This window comes from Ambystoma mexicanum, chromosome 1p (genome assembly GCF_040938575.1).
Source record: "Ambystoma mexicanum isolate Mex_15411 chromosome 1p, UKY_AmexF1_1, whole genome shotgun sequence".
Taxonomy (NCBI): Eukaryota; Metazoa; Chordata; class Amphibia; order Caudata; family Ambystomatidae; genus Ambystoma; species Ambystoma mexicanum.
This window is the reverse complement of record NC_090921.1, coordinates 1460841932-1460865772: the sequence shown is the minus strand read 5'-3', so window position 1 is coordinate 1460865772 and position 23841 is coordinate 1460841932. Positions and strand designations below refer to the sequence as shown.

Below are 23841 nucleotides of genomic sequence, written 5' to 3'. Positions count from 1 at the left end.
GATGCTCTGTCCAGAAAGGCTTTCTCCTCCCATGTTGCCTCATCTTGCCCGGAAAAGTTGTTTCCCAGGAACCGCATTGTTGCCACTATCTCTTCCCTGTTTCAACGGATAAAAGAAGCTGTCTCCTTACATCCAGAACCTCGCGGCATGATCCAAAAGGATGGTTTGTTCCTGAAGAAACAGAGGATCTGGATACCATCCAAACCTCTTCAAAAAGACATAATGTCCTGGTGCCATGATCACAAGACAGCAGGCCATAGGGGACAAACCAGCACCTTGGACTTGATTAGTAGAGCTTTTTATTGGCCTAATATGTCTAAAGATGTTAAACATTATGTCAAGTCCTGCAGAGTCTGCTGTCAGAGTAAAAACAACACAAAGAAACCCATAGGTCTGCTACAACAAGATGCCATCCCGGAACGTCCGTGGAGTTATATATCTACAGATTTCATTGTGGACTTACCTTTGTCCCACGGATGTACATGCATAATGGTGTCCATCGACTCTCTCACCAAGATGGCTCATTTTTCTCCACTCCCTGGTATACCAACTGCCGATGGTATGGCATTAGTGTTCATTAAAGATGTGTTTCGACTCCATGGTCTCCCCGACAAGATTGTATCAGATCGAGGAAGCCAATTCGTCTCCAGATTCTGGAAGTCCTTATGCGCCGCTCTTAATATTCAGCGCGCTTTGTCATCAGGATATCATCCCCATACCAATGGGCAGACAGAGCGGTTAAACGCCACCTTGGAACAATATTTGCGCAGCTATACCAATATGGAACAAGACAACTGGGTGGATATGCTGCCGACAGCGGAGTTCGCATATAATAATGCCAGTCATTCCGCAAGCAAAATGTCTCCATTCTATTGTTCATATGGCTTTCATCCCCGAGCCATCATTCCACATTTTTTCTGCAAACCTGCACTTCCGGCGGTAGAAGAGACACTTATCCGAATAAAGGACATCCAAGACAAAGCCAAGTTGAATCTCAGAGATAGCCTCCAGGCTTACAAAAGGCAAGCTGACCGGCACCGGCAGGTTGTACCTGATTGGGAGGTTGGTTCCAAGGTATGGTTATCTACTAAATACCTTCCTAGATGGTCTCGCCCATCTAAACTGTCCCCCAGGTTTATCGGTCCCTATCCCATTTCTGCCAAGATCAATCCAGTGGCCTTCCGCCTTAAGCTGCCACATTCTCTTAGGCGGATTCACCCAGTGTTTCACGCATCTCTTTTGAAGAGTGCCGAACAGTCATTAAGGGCTCGTCCTTTCCCCACTCTTTCTCACTCACCTGATGCTCCTGATTATGAAGTGTCCGGGTTGCTGGACTCCAGATACCGCAAAGGGCGCCTGGAATACCTGGTGCATTGGAAAGGTTTTTCACATACTGAGGACTCTTGGGAACCAATTGCACACATCCACGCTCCTATCCTTCTCCGGAAGTTTCACCGTTTGCATCCCGGCAAACCGGGTGGCCTGGGCCTTGGCAGGGGGCATACTGTCATGCGCCGCCTCCGCACCTGGCGTCTTTGGCCCCGCTGCCGCTTAGGGACTTCCTGATTCCCGTCACGCTGACGCTACGTTCTCTCTATGCGGTCTAGTCTTCTCCGCCGTAGCGCTATTTAACCACTCCTCTCCCTGAGCACAGCGCGTTGCAACCTTCCACGGTCAGCTGCTTTTCCTCGCTGCCGCGGTCTTGCTACACGCTGTTTACCTTTTGCTCCTCGAGCATTTTTTCTCTTACTCTTTCCGTCCTTATTACCGGTCCTACTCCGGTCCCAGTCTTTCGTTTCCTCTCTACCTCCATTCCTTAGTTCCAGCTCTTTGCCTTTACTTTGTTTTCTTTACCTTTTGGCGTTTTTCGCTGCAATATAATTCCACCTGGTTCCGGTTGCTGCCTTCTCCCATCATTCATCTGCATACACGTCCAGCGGCCATCAGGATACTTACCGGTCCAAGGGGTTTTTTGCCTACTCTGGCTTTTTTCCCCCTTCCTGTCTCTCCCGGGAGGGGGACACGGTCAGGGCGCATTTACACGCTCTCACTGTGGCTTCCTCTTGTGGGAGACACTCTCAACCTCGAAAAAAGGAAAAGGATTATACGGCGCATCGAGCACTCAGTCCAGCTGAAGAGGATTTCGACTCCACAGGTGAGGAGGTTGAAGAGAGAAAGAAGGGTATTACACCAGTGGTAGAATCGGAAGCTGACACAAACAATAATTTGACCCCTACAGCCCCCCAATCAACGCCTTACCTGTCCCCCCACGCCCCAGTTCCACCATGGTACTGGTTGTTCGATCGGCAAAGTGAAGCTTAAAAACAAACCAAAATTCAAACAATTCCCAGCATGCGATGATGATGATGTGGGCAATATCGGATATTATAGTCATTATGTAACAACCTTGGCACTTCCGCCCCGTATTGTGCAAATTTCAAATGATCGCCCTGACTAGAGTATGTCATCCACTCAAGTACTACAAAGTTCCATATTTTCAAAAACCAGTCAACCAAGTACGGTGGATGTTTACATTTTCATTTTTGTGCTACGCAGAGTATAGCAGCCAGCCGCAAAATAACACATGTTTTACATTTTTGTTTTGAAAACCGTTTCAGCTGTATCTTGGGGATGAATAAGAGGTTAGACTTCATAGTATTTTGTCCCATAGCCCCAAATATTTGTACTTTACAATCCTCAGTCTGTGCCCAGTAACCCTTCAATTCAGGACATGTCCACCAGATGTGCCCCCAGTCCCCAAGTAGACCGCACTGCCTCCAGCATTGCGGAGAGATGGTTGGTTTTATTTTGTGCAATCGTACTGGGGTATAATGCCACTGCACCATCAATGTGTACCAGAATTCCCTTATCTGGATCGAGCGCATATACTTGGGGATGTCTTTCCACAGCCCCCCCCCCCACTGAAAGAGCGAGATTTGTTCCCCCAAGGTTTGCTGCCAGCAGGTTTTATAATGCAAGGAAAGAGCGGGGGATGCCCCTGTAATTATTTTATATAGGTTTGATATTAATGCCTTATTCCCGGGATTAGAGCTAGCAAATTTCTCGAATATTGTGAACTCCCTTGTAGCTGCTTGTTTGGGATGCCAATATCCAATGGCGAACCTGAAAATATTGGAAGCGAGCCGATTCATTCAAGCCTGATTCTATTTTACATTGAATGAAGGACTTAGGATCCACTCCCTCATATACATCGCAAAGTTTTGTGCTTCCTGCGTGCTTCCATTCATTTAATGCCCTAGATTCCATTCTGGTGTAAATTGAGGATTAAAAAAATAATGGCGTTAGGGGTGGAGGAAAATGTTGTGAAATGGTATTTTTTTACCGCTATGTCCCAAACTTCCTCAAACAAGCTTGTAATCGCACTCCGGTGGATATTTTGCTGACGGTCCCTTTTAGGAAACCAGAGATTATCACTGAATTGGGGCCCAGCCAATGACCGCTCCATTTGTACCCACCTCTTCTCGGAATGTTTGTCCCACCAGTCCTTTATAACGCAGAGTTGTGATGCCTGATAGAATTTTTGCATATTAGGGAGGCCTAATCCGTCCCTATGCTTGGGAGTAGAGAGGATTTCTAATGATACCGTGGAAGGTTTGTCATTCCAGACGAATGCCGAATAAGCAGCTGAGACCCGGAACGGCAAAGCTTGAAAATAGTAAAGGAGTTTTGGAAGGATTAGCATTTTAATGCTGCTAATACGACCCCAGCACGATATCGTCAATGGGCCCCATTTCCGCAGCTGCCCGGTTAGTTCATCCAGCAGTGGCGGATAGTTAGCCGTATATAACCCTGTTTATTTGGAGTTACTGTTACCCCCAAAAGTCTATTTTGAAGGGATTGTGTCCTCAGACGTATTCCTCATCTTAGATATCTCCTTCCAGCTCTGCTGGCCTCTGAAAAAATTTTCTCTAGAGGGCGCTGCGCGTCGACGTCCTCCGAGTCGATGTCCCTCGACAGCCGCCATATCGATGTCGACGTCATCCTGCCTCTAAAGGCTGCGCGCAGCGTCCGTTGCTCAGTTCCGTTTTTCCGCGCTTACTCAGTGCCTCGGAACACTGTTGCTCAGTTTTGTCAGGTTAAACCTATTTACCTCGAGTTATTCGATCCGTACTCGATGGCTTCTTCGTCGGAACCGACAACTCCTCGATCAGGCTTCAAAAAATGCCGAGATTGTGGGAAAAAGATGTCGCTGACTGACCCTCACAGAGTTTGTCTGTGGTGTTTGGGAGCTGAACACCATTGTTCGGAGTGCGAGGACTGTATGTCCATGACAGCTAAGGCCCTGAAGGAGCGTAGGGGGAAGCTGGAGAAAGGTAAAACTTTTAAAGCTTCTTCTTCGTCGACGAAGTCGAGACATTCGTCTCCTCGTCACCATTCGCGCTCCAGGTCTCGGAGTGGGTCCCATCACTCCTCGAGATCGAAGCACTCGAAGAGGAGACGTCGAAGATCCCCTTCTCCGTCTTCCTCTTCCTCTGTTTCGCCAAAGAGAATCCCTTGCCCCACGAAACATAGTTCCCGGGCTGAATGGGAGGAATTCCGCAAAAATATGATGAGCGTCTTCGAGAAAGCGGCCTCGACCCCCTCGAAGACTGCCGAGAGCGATGCTCTGGTCGAAAGACCCGAAGGTCAAAAACGCCGCGAGTCGCAGTACCCGGCGAAGGAAACCTGTAACGCTCACCTGATTCCCGCAGAGGCGCCGGTCTTGACTGGGTGAATGCCGTATCTTCAAAGGTGATGTGTAACACGCGGTTGGCTCTTTGGGCTGGACCTCTGTGCACTGTATGTCTGACTCGAAGAGTAAGATGTCTGCAGATAGAAAATATGGGATTAATGAACTGGGGTTATTGGGTGCCTCTCTCCTCTTCCCTTTCTCTTCTCCTGTAGAACCCCAAAGGTTAACACCCTCACCTTAGGTAAGTGAACGCCGAGCTCTCCATCTGCCTCGGGGCAGGGTGCCGTAACCAGTTTCTTCACTGGATAAGGGTGCAGGCCTCTTGACCTCAGAGGACTGCTGTCCGTCGTTAACTGCACGAACGGTAAGTTCTGGGCACTTCAAATGTCTTAAAAGTCTTTTGTAATGATATCTCTTGTTTTGCAGGGTTCCGGCGATGGCGGGCTGATGAGAGTTGAGGATCGAACCCGCGTGAGGAATAGAAGCGCCTGGAAGCACGTAAGTAAGCGCTTGTAGCCTGCTTCACGATGCGCACTAACTGTCCCTTTTATCTTACAGGTACAAGTTCGGAGCTTTAGAGAAGCTGAAGGGTGCTGGAATACCCACTGGATTCGGCGTGGGAAGAGTAATGGCACGTGAGTAATAAAGTTGCCCAATGTCTTTAAACGCACCTTCTTTTGTCTTTCAGATGCGGGATGCAGCGCCGAAGGCCTCCGGAGCGTGCGAAGAGCTGGTAAGCTTTTGTCTTTCAGATGCCTTAATGCAGTGCGAAGACCTCCGGAGCATGCGAAGAGTAGGTAAGCCTTTGTCTTTCAGATGCCGGAATGCAGCGCGAGGCGTTGGTGACAGCCGATGGACCAGGTAAGAGATGCGCTGCCACTGAAGACCGTAGTGCTAACCTGTTCTTTCTTTGTCTTTACAGGTGCTGCTGAAGACTGGATTCCAGGATGGTAAGCCTTTGTTCCCTTAGGCCCAGGATCAGAAGCAGAAGACACGATGAACGTTCTGCTGCAGAGAATGCAGAATAACGCAAAGCAAGATTCATCCATCGGGTGTGGTTTAAATAGCCTCCTGTAGTGCTTAGGTGTCTCCTTCCACAGCCACGCCTAAGAAAAGAGTTCCTGCTTTCCAGAAGAGTTCCAGTGTTCTGAACCTAGGGAGTGGCTCCTGCCCCACCCAACAGGAAAAGTAGTCCCAAACAGAAGAGGATCAGGGGTTCAACTGGCAGGTAAGTAAGCAGCATGGTCTGCTGCAGGTAAGTCCACCCAAGCATTATGAGCCCGGCGCTTCCAGCGCTGGGACTGGGCATCTTTATGAGCCTGGTGCCACTGGCGCCAGGACAGGGTCCAAAAGGTCCCAATTGGGACTGGCTGGCACTCGGAACCGGGGTTATGGGTCTGCTTCCAAGGGAGTCGGGCAAGTCCTGATCTTTTGGAAGCAGAGATCATGACAGCACCCCCCCTCAAGGCCCCTCCCAAACCGGGCTTCTCCGGGGGTTTGGGCTTGTTAGGAAATGTTCGATGAAATCTTTTGATTAGACGAGGCACGTGGACATATTCTGCGGGTTCCCAGGATCTTTCTTGGGGACCGTAGCCTTTCCAGTCAATCAGGTAAAATAGTTTAGATTTGGAGATCTTGGAATCCAGGATGCTTTTGACTTCAAACTCGAGTTCTCCATCAACTAGAATAGGTTTTGGAGATGTAGTTAGTCGGGTTTGAGGTTGCACGGGTTTTAATAGAGAGATGTGGAAGACCGGATGTATCTTCATGTGAGGGGGTAAGTCCAACTTGACCGCTACTGGATTTACTATGGTAGTGATGGAATAGGGACCAAGGTATCTTGGGTTGAATGTGCGTGGTCCTTTTAGAGGTAGATATTTGGTGGATAACCAGACTTGATCTCCTACTTGATATTGGGGGGCTTCCTTCCGATGTTGGTCTGCTCCTTTCTTGTATTGTTCTTTAGCCCTTTGAAGGTGAGAAACGGCTTGCTTAAAGGCTTGGGTGATTGTAGAATGCAGGTGGTCTACTGCTGGTGTTCCAAGATCTTGGAGTGGATCCATCTCCGAGGTTCGAGGGTGACTACCGTATAAAAGAAAAAACGGGGTCTTCCCAGTTCCCGAGTGGACAGAGTTATTGTAGGCATATTCGGCTATCCAAAGGATATCTTTCCAAGGTTTTTCAGTTTGTTGTAGCATGCAGCGCAAATACTGTTCCAGAGTTTGATTGGTCCTCTCGGTTTGTCCGTCGGTTTGAGGGTGGAGCCTGGTCGAAAGTCTCACATCAATTTGAGCCGAACAACAGCAACTTGGCCAAAAATGAGAAATAAATTGACTACCTCGATCCGAAATTAGAACTGAAGGAAAACCGTGCAGTCGGACGATGTTTTCGAGAAATTCTCGGGCCAGAGTTGCTGCTGTTGGTAAGCCTTTGAGTGGAATGAAATGCGCCATCTTGGAGAATAGGTCCACGATTACTAGGATCGTATTGTATCCGGAGCATGGAGGTAGATCGGTGATGAAGTCCATAGAAAGCGTATGCCAAGTGCGAAGCGGGATGTCAATAGGGCGTAAGAGGCCGGCTGGTTTTTCCTTTTGACTCTTGTTTTGGGCGGATACTCCACAGGACATTATAAAGTCTCTGATATCTTTTTTCCAAGACGGCCACCAGAAGTAGCGCTTGATCTTTTCCGAGGTCTTGGTCATACCGGGATGTCCTTCCATTAAAGAATCGTGATAACAAGAGATTACCTTTTTCTGTAAATCTGTGCTGGGCAGGTATAACCGTTCTTGGAAATATAATAGGTTGTCCTTCACCGTAAAGTCCTTTCCCTGCAGATGCCAATTCTGTATGTCTGCTGGAGTTACCAGTAGCCTGGCTTTATCCTTAACTTCCTCTATGGATTGTGTGGCGATTACACCTAGAATTCTTTGTTCGGGAATGATAGGTACAGGTTTAGGATTGATCAAATGTTCTTCCACTCACATCCGAGAAAGGGCATCAGCTTTACCGTTTTTTGTACCAGGTCGATAGGTAATTATGAAGTCAAACTCGGCAAAGAATAGTGCCCAACGGAGTTGCCTAGAGGATTGAGCTTTTGCGGTTTTCAAATATTGCAGGTTTCGGTGATCTGTAATCACAGTAACGGTGTGTCGGGCCCCCAGAAGATAATGCCGCCAAACCTTAAAGGCGGACTTGATAGCTAGAAGTTCCTTATCAGTAATAGTGTAATTGATTTCAGGAGGCGAGAATTTGCGGGACCAAAATGCCACGGGATGCAAATGATTGGTTACTGGGCCCTTTTGTGATAGAACTGCCCCCATGGCAAGGCTCGAAGCATCAGTTTCAACGATGTAGGGGAGTTCTGGGCGAGGATGTTTGAAGATCGGTGCAGAGATAAATCTAGTCTTCAAATTCTGGAAAGCTTGCTCCGCCTCGGTAGACCATTCAAAACGTTTGTTTTTCTTTAACAAGGCGGTGATGGGCTGGACTATTCGAGAGAATTCGGGGATAAACCTGCGGTAACAGTTAGCGAAGCCTAACCTGCTTTGAACACCTTTTACAGAGGATGGCGATGGCCATTTGAGAATTGCATCGACCTTCTTTGAATCCATACGCACTCCGCTAGGTGATAATATGAATCCCAAGAATTCAACTTCAGTCACGTTGAAAACACATTTTTCCAACTTAGCGAAAAGTTTGTGTTGACGCAATCTCTCGGACCATTTTCACGTGTTTCCGATGTTCAGTTTCCGATGAAGAATAAACGAGGATGTCGTCAATGTAAACATCAACACACACATCTATGAGCTCTCTGAGGACATCGTTCATAAAATATTAAAAGGCGGCCGGGGCATTGCAAAGTCCGAAGGGCATGACCTGATATTCAAATAGCCCATACTTGGTGCGGAAGGCCATCTTCCATTCATCGCCCTCTTTTACTCGTACCAAGTGGTAGGCTCCTCTAAGATCCAGCTTTGTATATATGCATGCTTTTCTGACTTGGTCCAGGAGTTCAGGGATCAAAGGTAACGGATATCTATTCTTAACGGTGATCTGGTTCAGGGCGCGATAATCTATACAAGTTCTAAGGTCCCCTTCTTTTTTTGGAACGAAGAACAAAGCTGAGGAAGCAGGGGACTTGGAAGGACGAATAAACCCATTCGCTAGGTATTGATCCAGGTATTGTCGGAGGTGAAGATTCTCAGGCTCGGTGAGGGCATAAATTCTACTACAAGGAGGAGTAGATCCAGGTATCAGGTCTATCTGGCAGTCATAAGACCTATGAGGAGGTAGAGAGTTAGCCTGATCCTTCCGGAAAACATCTTGGAATTCTAGGTATTCAGGAGGTAACTGAGGAACCTCCGAGGAAATTGCTGCCAGTGCAACACCAGGTCGAGGGTGACAAGTGGAGACACATTCTGGAAACTGAACCGTTCTTGCTCGCCAATCGATCTGAGGATTGTGCTTCTCTAACCAAGGAATTCCTAGAATAATCTGGAACTGGGGGGCCTTGATCACATCGAACACGATCTTCTCATGGTGTCCATCTTGACTTACTAGCGTCACTTCTTGGGTGGTATGCATTACTGGTCCGGTGGCTATCTCCGTACCATCCACCGTAGTAATGACGTCCTTTACAGCCTTTGGACAAAGAGTCAGATTCATCCTCAAAACCATTTCATGATCCACATAATTGCCGATGGCACCGCTGTCGACGTAAGCTTCAATCGCATGTAATCGATCCGGATGTTCAGGGCTAATGAGGACCATAGGTATCACGAAATGCGAGGTCACGGAACTGGTTTTAACGCTCGGCAAGAGGACCTCTATTCTTGTCGGGCGAGGTTGTTTCCCTGCTCAGAGTTTGTGACCCTGGTAACTGCAGCTCCTACTGCCTTCTTGGCTGGTTTCACCGGACAGTCTCGAAGAAAGTGCCTCGAGTTTCCGCAATAGAGGCATAATTGCAGCTGTTTTCTCCTTTCCCGCTCCTTTTGTGTTAGTGGTCCTTTCAGGCCCCCTATTTGCATGGGTTCCCCGGAGTCTACTCCTTTGGTAGGAGTTGGTGGTTTGGAAAATACTCGAGCATCAAACTTGGAACGATCGGCCTTCCTGTTCTGCAGTCTGTGGTCAATTTGAACGACTAAGTCAATATAGTCCGAACAGTCTTGCGGGGGATTCACTACTTGGGCTAACACATCTTTGAGCTCTCCACGTAGACCTCTATAAAACAGCGTAATCCTTTTGTCCTCAGGCCATCGAGTTTCCACTATCAGTCTGTTGAAAGACGCAATATAAGCCAAAAGGTCTTGATTACCCTGTCGCAATGAAAGGAGCTCATTGTCCAAGGCCTGCCCCTGTGAATGTCTTGCAAACAGTTTTTCCATACTGAGCTGAAAAGCTCGAAAATCATGGAGAACCGGATCATCTTGATTAACTAGAGGGATCGACCAGTCTGCCGCATTGCCACTAAGGTACGAAAGCACGAAAGCTACCTTAGCTTGATCAGTTAGAAAGGCTGCTGGCCGGCATAAGAAGTGCAACCGGCACTGATTAATAAATACTGCAAACCTCTTTGGGTCACCAGAAAATCGTTCGGGCGGAGCCAGAGGTACATTCCCAGGTAGGTTGATCTGCACTGGGTTCGTAGAGGATGTTGAAGGAAGATTTGCCCCTGATGCGGGTAACGGAGTTTGTCCGGCTTGTGACTGTAGCAATTGTCTAGCGAGATCGTCTCTTCGCTCCTTGGAAATAATCAGTTCCCTTCTTAGAGCATTCGTTTCCTGACGGGCTGCATGCACTTCTGCTCTTAGTTCCCCAAGTAACTGGGCTAGCTGGTCGGTATCCGAGGTTTCCATAGCGCCTGGGTGGGAGTTTTGCGATAGGCTTTGCGTTCTGTAACGCTCACCTGATTCCCGTAGAGGCGCCGGTCTTGACTGGGTGAATGCTGTATCTTCAAAGGTGATGTGTAACACACGGTTGGCTCTTTGGGCTGGACCTCTGTGCACTGTATGTCTGACTCGAAGAGTAAGATGTCTGCAGATAGAAAATATGGGATTAATGAACTGGGGTTATTGGGTGCCTCTCTCCTCTTCCCTTTCTCTTCTCCTGTAGAACCCCAAAGGTTAACACCCTCACCTTAGGTAAGTGAACGCCGAGCTCTCCATCTGCCTCGGGGCAGGGTGCCGTAACCAGTTTCTTCACTGGATAAGGGTGCAGGCCTCTTGACCTCAGAGGACTGCTGTCCGTCGTTAACTGCACGAACGGTAAGTTCTGGGCACTTCAAATGTCTTAAAAGTCTTTTGTAATGATATCTCTTGTTTTGCAAGGTTCCGGCGATGGCGGGCTGATGAGAGTTGAGGATCGAACTCGCGTGAGGAATAGAAGCGCCTGGAAGCACGTAAGTAAGCGCTTATAGCCTGCTTGACGATGCGCACTAACTGTCCCTTTTATCTTGCAGGTACAAGTTCGGAGCTTTAGAGAAGCTGAAGGGTGCTGGAATACCCACTGGATTCGGCGTGGGAAGGAGTAATGGCACGTGAGTAATAAAGTTGCCCAATGTCTTTAAACACACCTTCTTTTGTCTTTCAGATGCGGGATGCAGCGCCGAAGGCCTCCGGAGCGTGCGAAGAGCTGGTAAGCTTTTGTCTTTCAGATGCCGGAATGCAGTGCGAAGACCTCCGGAGCATGCGAAGAGTAGGTAAGCCTTTGTCTTTCAGATGCCGGAATGCAGCGCGAGGCGTTGGTGACAGCCGATGGACCAGGTAAGAGATGCGCTGCCACTGAAGACCGTAGTGCTAACCTGTTCTTTCTTTGTCTTTACAGGTGCTGCTGAAGACTGGATTCCAGGATGGTAAGCCTTTGTTCCCTTAGGCCCAGGATCAGAAGCAGAAGACACGATGAACGTTCTGCTGCAGAGAATGCAGAATAACGCAAAGCAAGATTCATCCATCGGGTGTGGTTTAAATAGCCTCCTGTAGTGCTTAGGTGTCTCCTTCCACAGCCACGCCTAAGAAAAGAGTTCCTGCTTTCCAGAAGAGTTCCAGTGTTCTGAACCTAGGGAGTGGCTCCTGCCCCACCCAACAGGAAAAGTAGTCCCAAACAGAAGAGGATCAGGGGTTCAACTGGCAGGTAAGTAAGCAGCATGGTCTGCTGCAGGTAAGTCCACCCAAGCATTATGAGCCCGGCGCTTCCAGCGCTGGGACTGGGCATCTTTATGAGCCTGGTGCCACTGGCGCCAGGACAGGGTCCAAAAGGTCCCAATTGGGACTGGCTGGCACTCGGAACTGGGGTTATGGGTCTGCTTCCAAGGGAGTCGGGCAAGTCCTAATCTTTTGGAAGCAGAGATCATGACAAAACCTCTCGAGCGCGTCTCGAACCCTCGAGTAGGACTATGACCTCCAAACCTTCCTCGAAGGTTCCGTCGACGCCCAGGTCGGTGTCTTCGACGCTGTTGTCGAAGGGACCTTCGACACACGGGTCTGTCGACTCGACGCAAGCTTCGACACCGGCGTCGACGCCAAGAAAAGACACGGTTACGACACACCCAGTGACTATCCCCAGGTCCTCGATGACGATGGCTTTGAGATTGTCGAGCAGAATCCCAATTCTGTCGAGGTCATCGAGGCCTCCGCCTTTGTTTTCGACGCCACGCTCGAAGCCTTCGGCGTCGACGACATCGACGTTTTCGAGGCCGATTATGACAAGTTCGGCACCCTCTGCCTTGGAAATGGGGTTTACACCCTTTATGAGTTCAGAACAATTGAGAACTATGTCCTCAATTATGGAAGAGGGTGAATTGTCTGAACAGGAAGACACATTTGAGTTGCAGGGACCTGTAACCCCAATTAGAGAGGAATTTTCCTCTGAAGAATGCAGGTTAAAGGATCTTCATGATTCCTTACATGAGGCAAGTGGGTTAGACACCTCCCCTGATGTGGAGTTTGCTGGGCCAGACCCGGGGGAGCATGCTGAAACCCCCTATAGAGCCTTAATGGCCAGGATCACAGAGTTTATGGGGTGGTCTGCACCTTCACAATCTTTCCAACAAGATGACCTCACGGATATTCTTGACAAAGGCCCACAGGAGGATCCTGTGGTGCCTTTTCATAAAGCTCTTCAGAGGAAGATTATGACGAACTGGGAAACACCAGATGTCGTCCCGGCAGTAAATAAAAAACTGTCTACAAAATACAGGGTATCCTCTACAGACCCAGAGTTTTTGTCAAAACACCCATCCCCAGAAAGTCTGTTGGTACAGGCAGCATCTTCTACCGATGTCAAGACGGCTTATCCTACCGTCCCACAGGACAGGGACGATAAAAAATATGATGCTATGGCAAAGAAAGTTTTTTCGGCATGTAGCATGGCGTTAAAATCTGTTAATGCTACTTGCACCCTTGCTAGATTCAGCCATACACTTTGGGAGTGTGCTTCTACAGCGGCTGACTGCATCCCGGAGGGAGAAGAAAGGGATGCGTTCCTGAGTGTCATACAGGACGGTAAAGACGCTATGTGCGAATCCCTCCAGACGGGCATTGATTCGGCTGACAGTATCAGCAGAGCAATGGCGGCAAGTACAACAACCAGGAGATTTGCTTGGTTGAGAAAATCTGGTTTTGCCCCAGATGTGCAAGCCAGGCTCTTGAACATGCCATTCAATGGCTCTTCTTTGTTCGGGAAAAAGGCGGATGACAGTTTAGAGAAACTTCAAAAGCAGCAGCAAAATCCCTAGGCGCTGCAATCCGTCAGACACCTTTTCGTCCCACAGGAACCTCTGCGAGGGGCAAGTCCTTTCGCTTCTACTCCGCATTCGGAAGAGGTAGAGGACTACCGGCTCAAAGGGGACAAAGAAGAACTACCCGAGGTGGACGGGGTAGATATTCAAAAGCCGCCGCAGCAGCAGCAGGTGCCTCTTTACCATCGGCATCTGCATCAGCCGCCCCAAAACCACTCTGAGGACTTCCCTCACAGGACACCTGTAGGAGGCAGGTTGACTCAACATCTGGCGGTATGGCAGGCTATCACGTCAGATGCTTGGGCATTGGAAACAGTTGCCCAAGGTTACTGCGTGCCTTTCCTACGCATACCTCAGTCATCCACCGGGGATCAGCTCTCAGAAAGCTCCAGATCCACTCCTCTTGCAGGAAATTTTGGACCTGCTAGAGAAAGGTGCCATAGAACCGGTACCTGTAGCGGAGAGGAACAAGGGCTGGTTCTCCCCTTACTTTCTCATTCCAAAGAAAGACAGAGGACTGAGACCCATCTTGGACTGCGAGAATTGAACAAATTCCTCAGGAAAGACAAATTCAAGATGGTCACTCTTTCTCAGATCCTCCAGGCCCTTCAGTTCCAGGACTGGTTGGTATCTCTGGACCTTCAGGACGCTTATTTCCATGTGCCTATCCATCTCAAACACAGGAAATACCTGAGGTTCGCAATTGGCAACTCTCACTATCAATTTCGAGTGCTGCCATTTGGGCTGACCTCCGCCCAGAGGGTCTTCACCAAGTTAATGTCGGTAGTGGCGGCAAGTCTAAGGAGGGAAGGGATTCACGTCTACCCCTACCTGGACGATTGGTTGATCAGGGCTGTTTCTTCGGAACAAGCTCAGATCCAGCTAAATCACGTGTGCCACTCCCTTCACAAACTGGGCTTCTCCCTCAATTTAAAGAAGTCACAAATGATACCATCGCAGAGACTCCAGTTCATAGGAGCGATCCTGGACACTTCCCTGGGAAAAGCCTCGCCACCAGAGGTGAGGGCTCAAGATATTCTACAGATAGTAACCAAGTTCCAAGATGCCCAACGTCTCCCAGCATTCGACTTTTTGAGGTTGCTAGGCCTCATGGCATCCTGCATTTTCCTAGTGCCAGAGGCTCGCCTGAGAATGAGATCCCTCCAGTGGGCACCGAGGACTCAGTGGTCACAATTCTCAGGGAGAATGACAGATCTTCTTCAGGTTCCCGACAGGGTGGCTTGAGACCTTCAGTGGTGGGCCTGTCAGGAGAACATTCTGAAATGAGAACATTTCTGGCAACCCTGGCCGGAGATAACAGTAGTCACGGATGCCTCACTCACGGGGTGTGGAGCCCACGCCAACGACTTGACCATCAGCGGTCGTTGGTCTCCATCGGAGTCCAGACTACATATCAACCTGTTAGAGCTGAGAGCCATCAGACTTGCGCTGAAGGCGTTCCTGCCAGCTGCACAAGGGAAAAACGTCCTGATAATGACGGACAACACGGTGGCCATGCATTACCTCAACAAAAGAGGAGGCGTAGAATCACTACCCCTGTGCAGAGAGGCGATGCAGCTCTGGTTTTGGGCAATCCAAGAAGGAATCTCTATCAGCAGTTCACCTAGCCGGAGAGAAGAACTTGACAGTGGACGCTCTGAGCAGGCAGAGCACAGTCTCCCACGAGTGGGAGCTAGCTCAGGAAGTCCTTCAAGAGATCTTCGCCCTTTGGGGAACCCCTCAGGTGGATCTGTTCGCCACCAGCCTCAACAGAAAATGCGATCTGTTCTGCTCAAGGGAATTTCCCCTGAGAGGAGCTCTGGGAGACGCGTTCATAGTGGACTGGGAGTTTCCGCTTCTGTACGCGTTCCCACCGGTCCCTGTCATTCCTCAAATGATCAGGAGGTTGAGAAGATTCCGGAGAACCATGATCCTAACTGCCCCGGATTGGGCCAGGAGAACGTGGTACCCGGACCTTCTAGACTTGTCCATCTGTCCTCCAATTCGACTTCCACTCAAAGAGAACCTACTCTCACAGAAGGGAGGTCAGGTTCTCCATCCAGACATCAAAACCCTCAACCTTCACGCTTGGCTTCTGAAAGGCTGAGGTACAAGGATTGGGACCTCCCTGATGATGTTATGGAGGTGTTGCTTTCGGCAAGGAGGCCAGCAACAAAGTCTTTATACCGCTGCCGTTGGAACAGATTTTGCAGCTGGTGTAGAGAACAGAATATCGACCCTTTTTCATGTGGTACACCAATGGTTTTGTCCTTCCTACTATATTTGGCGAATTCAGGCCTTCTAGTTGGCACCATTAAGGGCTATCTCGCAGCGCTATCCATCTTTAAGCGCACTGCGGAAGAACCATCCCATTTCAAGTTACCCTTGGTAATACAGTTTCTAAAGGGGTTAACCAATGTTTATCCCCCAAGACCATTCTAAGTTCCCCTATGGGATTTAAACTTAGTCCTAACTTTCCTGATGGGCACACCTTTCGAACCACTCCATTCTTGTTCGTTAAGATTCCTTACCCTTAAAACTGTTTTATTAATAGCACTTACATCTGCTAGAAGGGTGCGCAAATTACAAGCTCTTTATTGTAAACCCCCTCACACAATCTTTCACAAAGACAAAGTTGTCCTGCAAGTGAAGCCTAATTTCCTCCCAAAGGTGGTTTCTGAATTCCATATCACTCAGAAGATTACCCTACCATCTTTCTATCCTCCTCCTCATCCGGGGAAAGAGGAAGAGAGGTTACACAGGCTAGACCCTAGAAGGGCTTTAAGTTTTTACATCAGTAGACTAGCCAGGATAAGACAGGCAGACCAGCTGTTTGTAGGTTACACAGGTCACAAGCTGGGGTTACCAATAACTAAGCAGACCATTTCCAGATGGATCATTCTAGCCATTCTGGAATGTTATAAACTGGCAGGGAAAGAGCCCCCTCAAAACCTTAGGGCTCATTCGACCAGAGGTATTGCAGCTTCATCGGCCCTCAAAAGAGGTGTGCCGGTTAAAGACATCTGTGCGGCCGCTACATGGTCGTCTGTCCATACCTTTACACGATTTTAGAACTTGGATTCCTCCTCCAGTCAAGAGACTAGGTTTGGAAGGGCTGTACTGTCTTCTATTCATCAATAGAAGACAGCGTGAAGTCAGTACTCCCTCCCCCAATAATAGAATACTGCTATGGGAGCCTATCTAAGATGGGGAATACGTCGGAGGACACAATTCCTTTCGAAGAACAAGTTACTTCTTACCTTGTAACGTTCTTTCGACGGGATGTTCCTCCGACGTATTCCTCATCGACCCTCCCATCCATCCCCGCAGTTCTACTTCCCTTGTTGTTGCAGCTTACGCTCCTTCAGGGTGATTAGTCTAGTCCAGAAAGAATTATTGTGGGCTACAAAACGGAACTGAGCAACGGACGCTGCGCGTGGCCTTTATAGGCAGGATGACGTCGACATCGATACGGCGGCTGTCGAGGGACAGCGACTCGGAGGACGTCGACGCGCAGCTCCCTCTAGAGAAAAAAATTTCTGAGGCCAGCAGACTTGTTCTTCTATCCTGGGCTCAGCCGAATTGAGTCAGCAACTGCAAAGCCTGCACCTCTTCCCAGGGAATGGATACGTTTAAGATCTCGGATTTCGTATGATTTATTTTTAACCCTGCCACTGCCCTATAATGTTTTAATTCCATAGTTACTGATGTCAGCATATTTACTGGGTCTGTTATAAACAACATGTCATCAGCATATGCCTTTATTTTATGCATGATCCCCCTCGAATGTTATCCCTTGTATTTCATTTGTTTGCTGAATTTTTGCAATACATGGCTCGAGGGAAATTGCATACAGCAACAGTGACATAGGGCATCCCTGTTAGTGCCTCTTTGGAGTGCAGTCGGTTGGGACAGTTGTCCATTGGTCAAAAGCAGAGTCATCAGTTCTTATAATTCACCTTAATCTTTCACACAATTTTTGGGCCGCAGCCCATCTTTGTTAGCGTTAAGAGAAGAAAAGACAGCATCAAGAGAAAGGACAGCTGCCGATGAGCTTTTCTTTGCTACTTTTTTCAAAATATGCCAATTATGCTTAATGTTATTGTGGGCATACCGATTTTTTTATAAACCCGACTGGTCCGGGTGTATTATTGAGGGGAGCATGTTCTCTAATCTATTGGCCAAAATCTTTGAGTAGTTTTTTGCATCTAAATTTATAAGGGCGATGGGGCGATATGAGCCACACTCGGCTGGACCTTTCCCTGATTTAAAAAATATAACTATTGTTGCCTCTTCCATAGTGGGGGAAATATGCCCTGATTGGGGAAATTAGTTAAATAAAGATACAAGTCGTGGGATCAACACTTTCTGAAAGGTTTTATAGAATTGGGCAGAGAAGCCATCCAGTTCTAGGGATTTGCTCGGGGGGAGAGAATTTATGACCCGTAATACTTCCTCAGCGTTAATCTCTCCCTAAAGGCTTTCTCGTTCCTCATATGTTTTTCGGGAGAGAGGAGCCGATGCCAGGTAAAGCTCCTGTGTACGGTGCTCTGGGTGTTCTGACCCATATAGGTTTGAATAGAAATTTAAAAATTGCGTAATAATCTGGGGTGTTTCTGTGACTGAATCCCCGGAAGAGGTTTGTATTGATTGAATGGTTCGGGAGGCAGTTCTTTGACGCAGCAGGTTAGCCAGCAAGCGATCTGGCCTGTGGGCTTTTAGAGAACATTTTTGTCTGATGTATAATAAAGACCTTTCAGCTTTTTTGGCATGGAGTAAATTGTATTTCCCAGCAGCCGCTCTGTAAGCTCTTTGAATAGACGGATTTGTTTTCGTTAGCATTTTACACATTATTTCTTTTAACTCTTGCTCCAATTCTATTTCCAAGGCAAGTTTGAGCTTGTGTCTATACGCTGTTTTAGCTAAGAAAGTCCCACGGATCTTTGTTTTAAAAGCATCCCACGGAATATTTACTGATGTTGTTTGAGACTGATTGAGCTCAAAGAATTCCACTATCTTGGCCTCTTAGCTTTTTTACTACAATAGCATCCCCCCCAATTTTCGTATGGACATTGCCAGCCCCAGACCCCCCCTGTGCCTTCCAGTCCAATGCCAGATCCATTAAAAGAGGAGCATGATCTGATAATGATATCACAAGACAAGAAATTTGTGTTACCGGACCCCAAAGCGGCTTTGTTACCCAGACGTAATCTATGCGAGAAAAGGACCGATGGACATGGGAATAAAAAGTATAGCCCCGATCCTCCCCTTTAATATTAGGCCAGACATCCACTAGGGCGAGATCTGCTACTTTCTGTTTGAGAGCAGTCGATAGCCCCGATTGTGCTGAGTAGGTAGTTGCGCTACGGCCCCTGGATGGGCCCTAAGCTAGATTTAAATCCCCCAATAGCACTATCTCACCCTCTCCGAAAGCTTGCAATAGTGTCAAGGTGGACTTCAGGAACCCCTCCTGACCTGTACTAGGAGTATTTATAGATGGCACTTTGAATTTCCTTGGACCCATAGCTATAACAATAAACACAAAGCGGCCCTCCCGATGTATCTTTGTGCGGAGCACCTTGATATGTAAGGCGGCTCTCATCGATTGCGATGAGAGCCGCCTCACATATCAAGGTGCTCCGCACGAAGATACATCGGGAGGGCCGCTTTGTGTTTATTGTTATAGCTTTGGATCCAAGGAAATTCACAGTGGCCTCTATTTACACTCCTAGTACAGGGCAGGAGGGGTTCCTGAAGCAACCTTGTTAGTTGCGTTAGACTGGATCAGCACAGGGTAACGGCTCAAATGAAACGTTGGTCTATCCTTTTGTCAGATGTGTGTCTCTTGGAGCGCCACCAAGTCCAGTTGGTTACGGCCCAAGAGTTCGTCCAGTTTCCTGTGTTTCGCTGGGGCATTTAGGACACTTGAATACTGGGCTAAATCAAGTCTATATATAAAAAAGCAAAAATACCCACACTTGAATTTCTATAGTATCATAATTATACCATGCTGAAACCACCCCTTACCCCCTGCGGGCACCCTCCTCTTGCCCCTAACCCAACTTCCCCCTCTAGACCCCCTAAGATAGTCCCCTTCCGTGAGCCATAGTTGCTAATAATTCCCAAGGCAAGAGGCCCCGGCCATGGGTCAACTTTAACCCCAAGGTGGCCTGCGGGGCATCCTAGTACCCCCATCTGTTAGCTGAACAGATTGAGCCCAAGATGATATGTTCCGGGACCCTGGCTTAAATAGGCTTCATATCCAGTCATAGGCACAATTCGTATCTACTTCCCTGATTGTGTACCCCTTCATCCTGATGGTTCCATTGATGGTTTAGAAACGGGGCCTCGAAGTCGAGTTTGCCAGTCTTTTTGTTGTTACGCCCTGTCCCTCCCTTCCCCCCATTGAGTTGGCATTGACCATTCCCAAGGTTTGTTCTGTTGAGAAGTGCGCTTGTCCACAGTCTCCGGAGCAACTTTCAATTCTTGATTTTCAATTTGAAGTAGAGTCCACCCAGCTTCTCGAGAGGTAATTCTGTATTGTCTGCCCTGCATAGTAGCAGACCGAAGGGAAAGGTCCACTTATACTTAATTCCCCTAGATTGGCGCGTTTTTACCACTGGCTGCATCTCTCGTCGCTTTTGGAGGGTTACTTGTGACAAGTCTTTAAACAACTGGATCTCCGTTCCATTATACGTAATAGTAGCGTTTTTCGTGCTTTCCTGAGGATCGGCTGCTTTTGAGGATAAGAAGAGCATGCGGCCAGGATGTCCTGATCAGATCTTCTGGGACCTGTTCTGTGGAGGCTGTCTAACAAAACCACTGGCGTGGCATCTTCTGCAATCGGGTCTGTGACGATGTGAATTACTGATTCTCTCAGGTCCGCTTCAGTGATGGATTCCGGCAAATTTCTAATACGTATGTTGTAGCAGCGTGATCTGTTCTCCAAATCTTCAGTGTACCTCAAGGTTGTGTGTCACCCTGGTGAGCTCTTGCAGAGCGATGTCAGATTGTGTGGACTCCCGAGACAGTTCTTAGAGCACACTTTCATTGCTATCGACACGTTCCCCTAAAGAGAGAATCCCTTTACCAAACTCTGAAGTGACTGTCTGATCTCTGTGGTGAACGAAGTGAACTGTTGCCGAAAAGAGGCCAAAAATCTATCCTGGAACTCCTGCAAGCTTGTAGCAAAGTCCTCTTTTGACGCAGCCATCTCCGTATCCAGGTTATTGAGTTCTGCTGGAGGAAAGCGTGTCAGAGTATTTCCCGGCAAAGGTGGAGTCTGGCCAGATGCCCACAGTTTCTGCAGAGGATTCAATTTAGGTTGCTAATCCTTAGTAGGTCCCGCTTGGGAATGCTTCTTTTTCCTCCTCGGATTATGATATGGCGCAAACTGACTAAATGTCTAATACGGCGTCTGGTGAAGATCAGCCAACCTAGAGGGCAAACTCTTCACTGACTTGCTTATTTGCGCATGAATTTGCTGACTGGTGCTTCATATTCCAAATGATGTCACTGGGCGTTGCCGAATTAACATACCCTCTGTTTGTTTTGTCCCGCTATGTTTTGTACAGCCCCACCATCATGAGAGTATGTGTGAAGATGCAGACTCGACTCCCCAAGCAATATTGAAGGAAACCAAGTCATATGGCAGGCCTGTTATTCCATGCAGTGCAGAAAATGTGTAACTCCCTGTGGGAAGTGCCAATATAGCCCTTATAAATGATGCTGGGGTCGAGGACTATGGCTCCTTAATAGGGAGGGAGGGAGACCAACCTTATATGAGGCCGTGTTGTGGCTGCGGCTGTTTTTCTTGCAGCAGGTAAGCTGGTATGGCTGCAGGCTCCCTTCAGGAGAACTCCTGCCAGTATAATTCTTCCGAAGACGCACAACCCAACTGTCCCTCAATCCAGAGGCAGAGTCATATTCTGCAGAGCCACGTCTGCCAAGCCGCTCCCCATTCAAAACGTGATGTTGGCGTTCTCTGAACAGATAAAACGCTGGGATCCGCTTTTAGCTTCTGTCGTCCCCTATACCTCTGGGGGTTCAGTAGAACACACTCTGCCAGGCAGTCTGCTTTCAGGACTGAATCCGTGTTGTTCGCTATTCAGGGCTCATCGGAGTGCACCGCACTCACATCTTCAGGGTGCGGCAGCCATCTTGGAATCACTCTGGAGCATCTTTCTTGAAATGATCCTTTTGAGAAAAGGTTTACATAACATTTTCATGACGACCTTCAAAGTTAACGTTTATGCCAACACGTGTTTTCAGACCAACAAGGCTATTCTTCAAATCTGTGAATAAAATTCAATAATAAAACAAATGTATTTCCTGACTTTGTATTTTTGGGTTAGACATACTATAGGTACTCCAACTCCCTGTGATATGTAAAATTAAGGGATATTGTTTCTACTAGTGCTCAACTCATTTTGTCAGTGAAGTTTTTAATTGACTAAAAACAGTTTATCTTAAATGCATTCTGCTACATTAATGCATTTAAAAATAAACAATAGAATAGACACTCCTTAAACTTCCTGTTCTTAGGTCCACAACAAGAATGAATGTGAGTCTAATATGTTGTGGCAACCTAGAAGAAGGACCTGGACCAGAGGACATGATATGAAAGGGTTTTATTTTTAACTTAAAAGATAACGCCTTGCAAGCCCAATTGCTAAAAGTGGTGTTCCCTTCCTAATAAATTATACTAAGGGTGCTCATCAATAGTCAAAATAACAAAAATGGTCCTCTGTCGAAACCTATCCACTGAACTGGTTCTACCACTTAGAAAAAAATAAAAGAAAACTAGGTAGAGTGTCCTGCCTTCAAAGTTATTCACCCCAATCTCACTTAGGGTTTCCAGGGATGCCTCCTGGATTCGGATCCAATGCTTATTGATTGAAAACCGCTCCTCTGGGTTTAACTGTTCTTGCCCTTATTGTCAAAGTTCCAAAAGTATCTCAAGTTTCCAAAATAAAAAAAATCAAATGTCCAGGTTGTCGTTGGTGGAGGGATACCTCCTTAATCCTTCTACACTGCGTGTATGTTTTTTTCCCACTAAGTTCACGTCTTGGTTGTCTATGTACCCCTTGAATTTGCTCTCCACATGTCTTATTGGGGCCCTCTGGCTCACTTGGATTTCTCTGTCCCTATGTCTCACTCATCTCCCCGAGGTATTGGCGACCGCCTATTCGCATATGTCTCTCTTGGTTCTCCAGAGCTTGTGTGAGCCGTTTGGCTGATAGCAATATTCAGGTTATTTGGGGCTCCAGTAACCCTTATGATTAATTGTTTCCGTCTCTCTTTCTGGGCCTGTATGCCCCTGGTAGGAGTTTAGGGTAACCCTTCCTTTACCCCTTAGACTCTCTGGTCTCTCCACTCCCCCTGTACTATGATCAACCCCAGGTACCTTCTCCATCGCAGGGTTTGCTTGAGTGAGGTGGCGTCTGCTTGGTAACGATGCCATTATCCCCGGCTTTCTGGATACTGGTGTTCGGTCCTGGACACGAGCGAGTTTGCTGTTCCGCTTGTCTCAGCGCTTCTGTGCTCCTCAACTCAGTTGCAAGCAGAGGATTTGTTCCTCCCTCTGGGATTGGCGTAGTTTTTCGGGACCCGGGCCCACCACGTCCTTCGCGTGGTCACGCCTCTACATAAAACCGGCTATGCTTGGCCTCGCCGACTACGCCCAACTCGGTGCCTCATCGTTGGCGTCCCTCCCCTTCTCCACTGTCTCTGCGGTGCAGTTGCAGCTCTGCCCTTAATGACATCAGCACGTCTGAGGCTTGCTTCTGGGTATTGCTTCACCTCCTCCATTCAAAGGTGATCGTGCCTTTATTCTCGCTGCATGCCACAAAAGGGGCGTGTTTTATATGTTCAGCGGTCAAGCCCATGGAGAGACCAGCATTGTCTTGACCAAACATCCAAAGGCACTTTCCATGTTATTTTGAGTCCCACAGTTTTATTTAAGATCCGTTTCTCGGGTCCACATGTATGCAGAAAATGTCTTACTTATGGAAATGGGAGTCCTTGTCCCCTTGAGGGAAGCCTCTCCCAGCGAGGTCCCGCTTCCCAAATTCCTAGGGAGGCTTTTGCTTAGCGGGCTAGCCTCCCTAGTCTCAAAAGGGAATGGATCCCCCGCCACCCCAAGAAAGGAGGGAAGGAGGGACGTAACCTCCAGATTCTTTACTATATTTTACGTTACTGTAGCATTAGGTTTTGAAATGGTATGGTTTAGCAAATATGACGTTTTTCTCGTTTCCTGTTGCATTTGCTGAATATGTAACCTGGCAGTTATATCTGAAAATAGAGATTGATCATATAATAACACATTCTAGTTTTAAACATAATATATTTAAAACAATATTGCTCAAGTATGAATCACGGTACCTGTTTTAAGACCCTTGTCTGAATGAGT

General features: G+C 47.8%; 1 protein-coding gene across 2 annotated transcripts in view; it reads left to right on the top strand.

The window, feature by feature from the left end:
• LOC138455450 (deoxyribodipyrimidine photo-lyase-like) overlaps positions 1–23841 on the top strand; it is a 392352-nt gene that overhangs the window by 136792 nt on the left and 231719 nt on the right. The window lies entirely within an intron of this gene.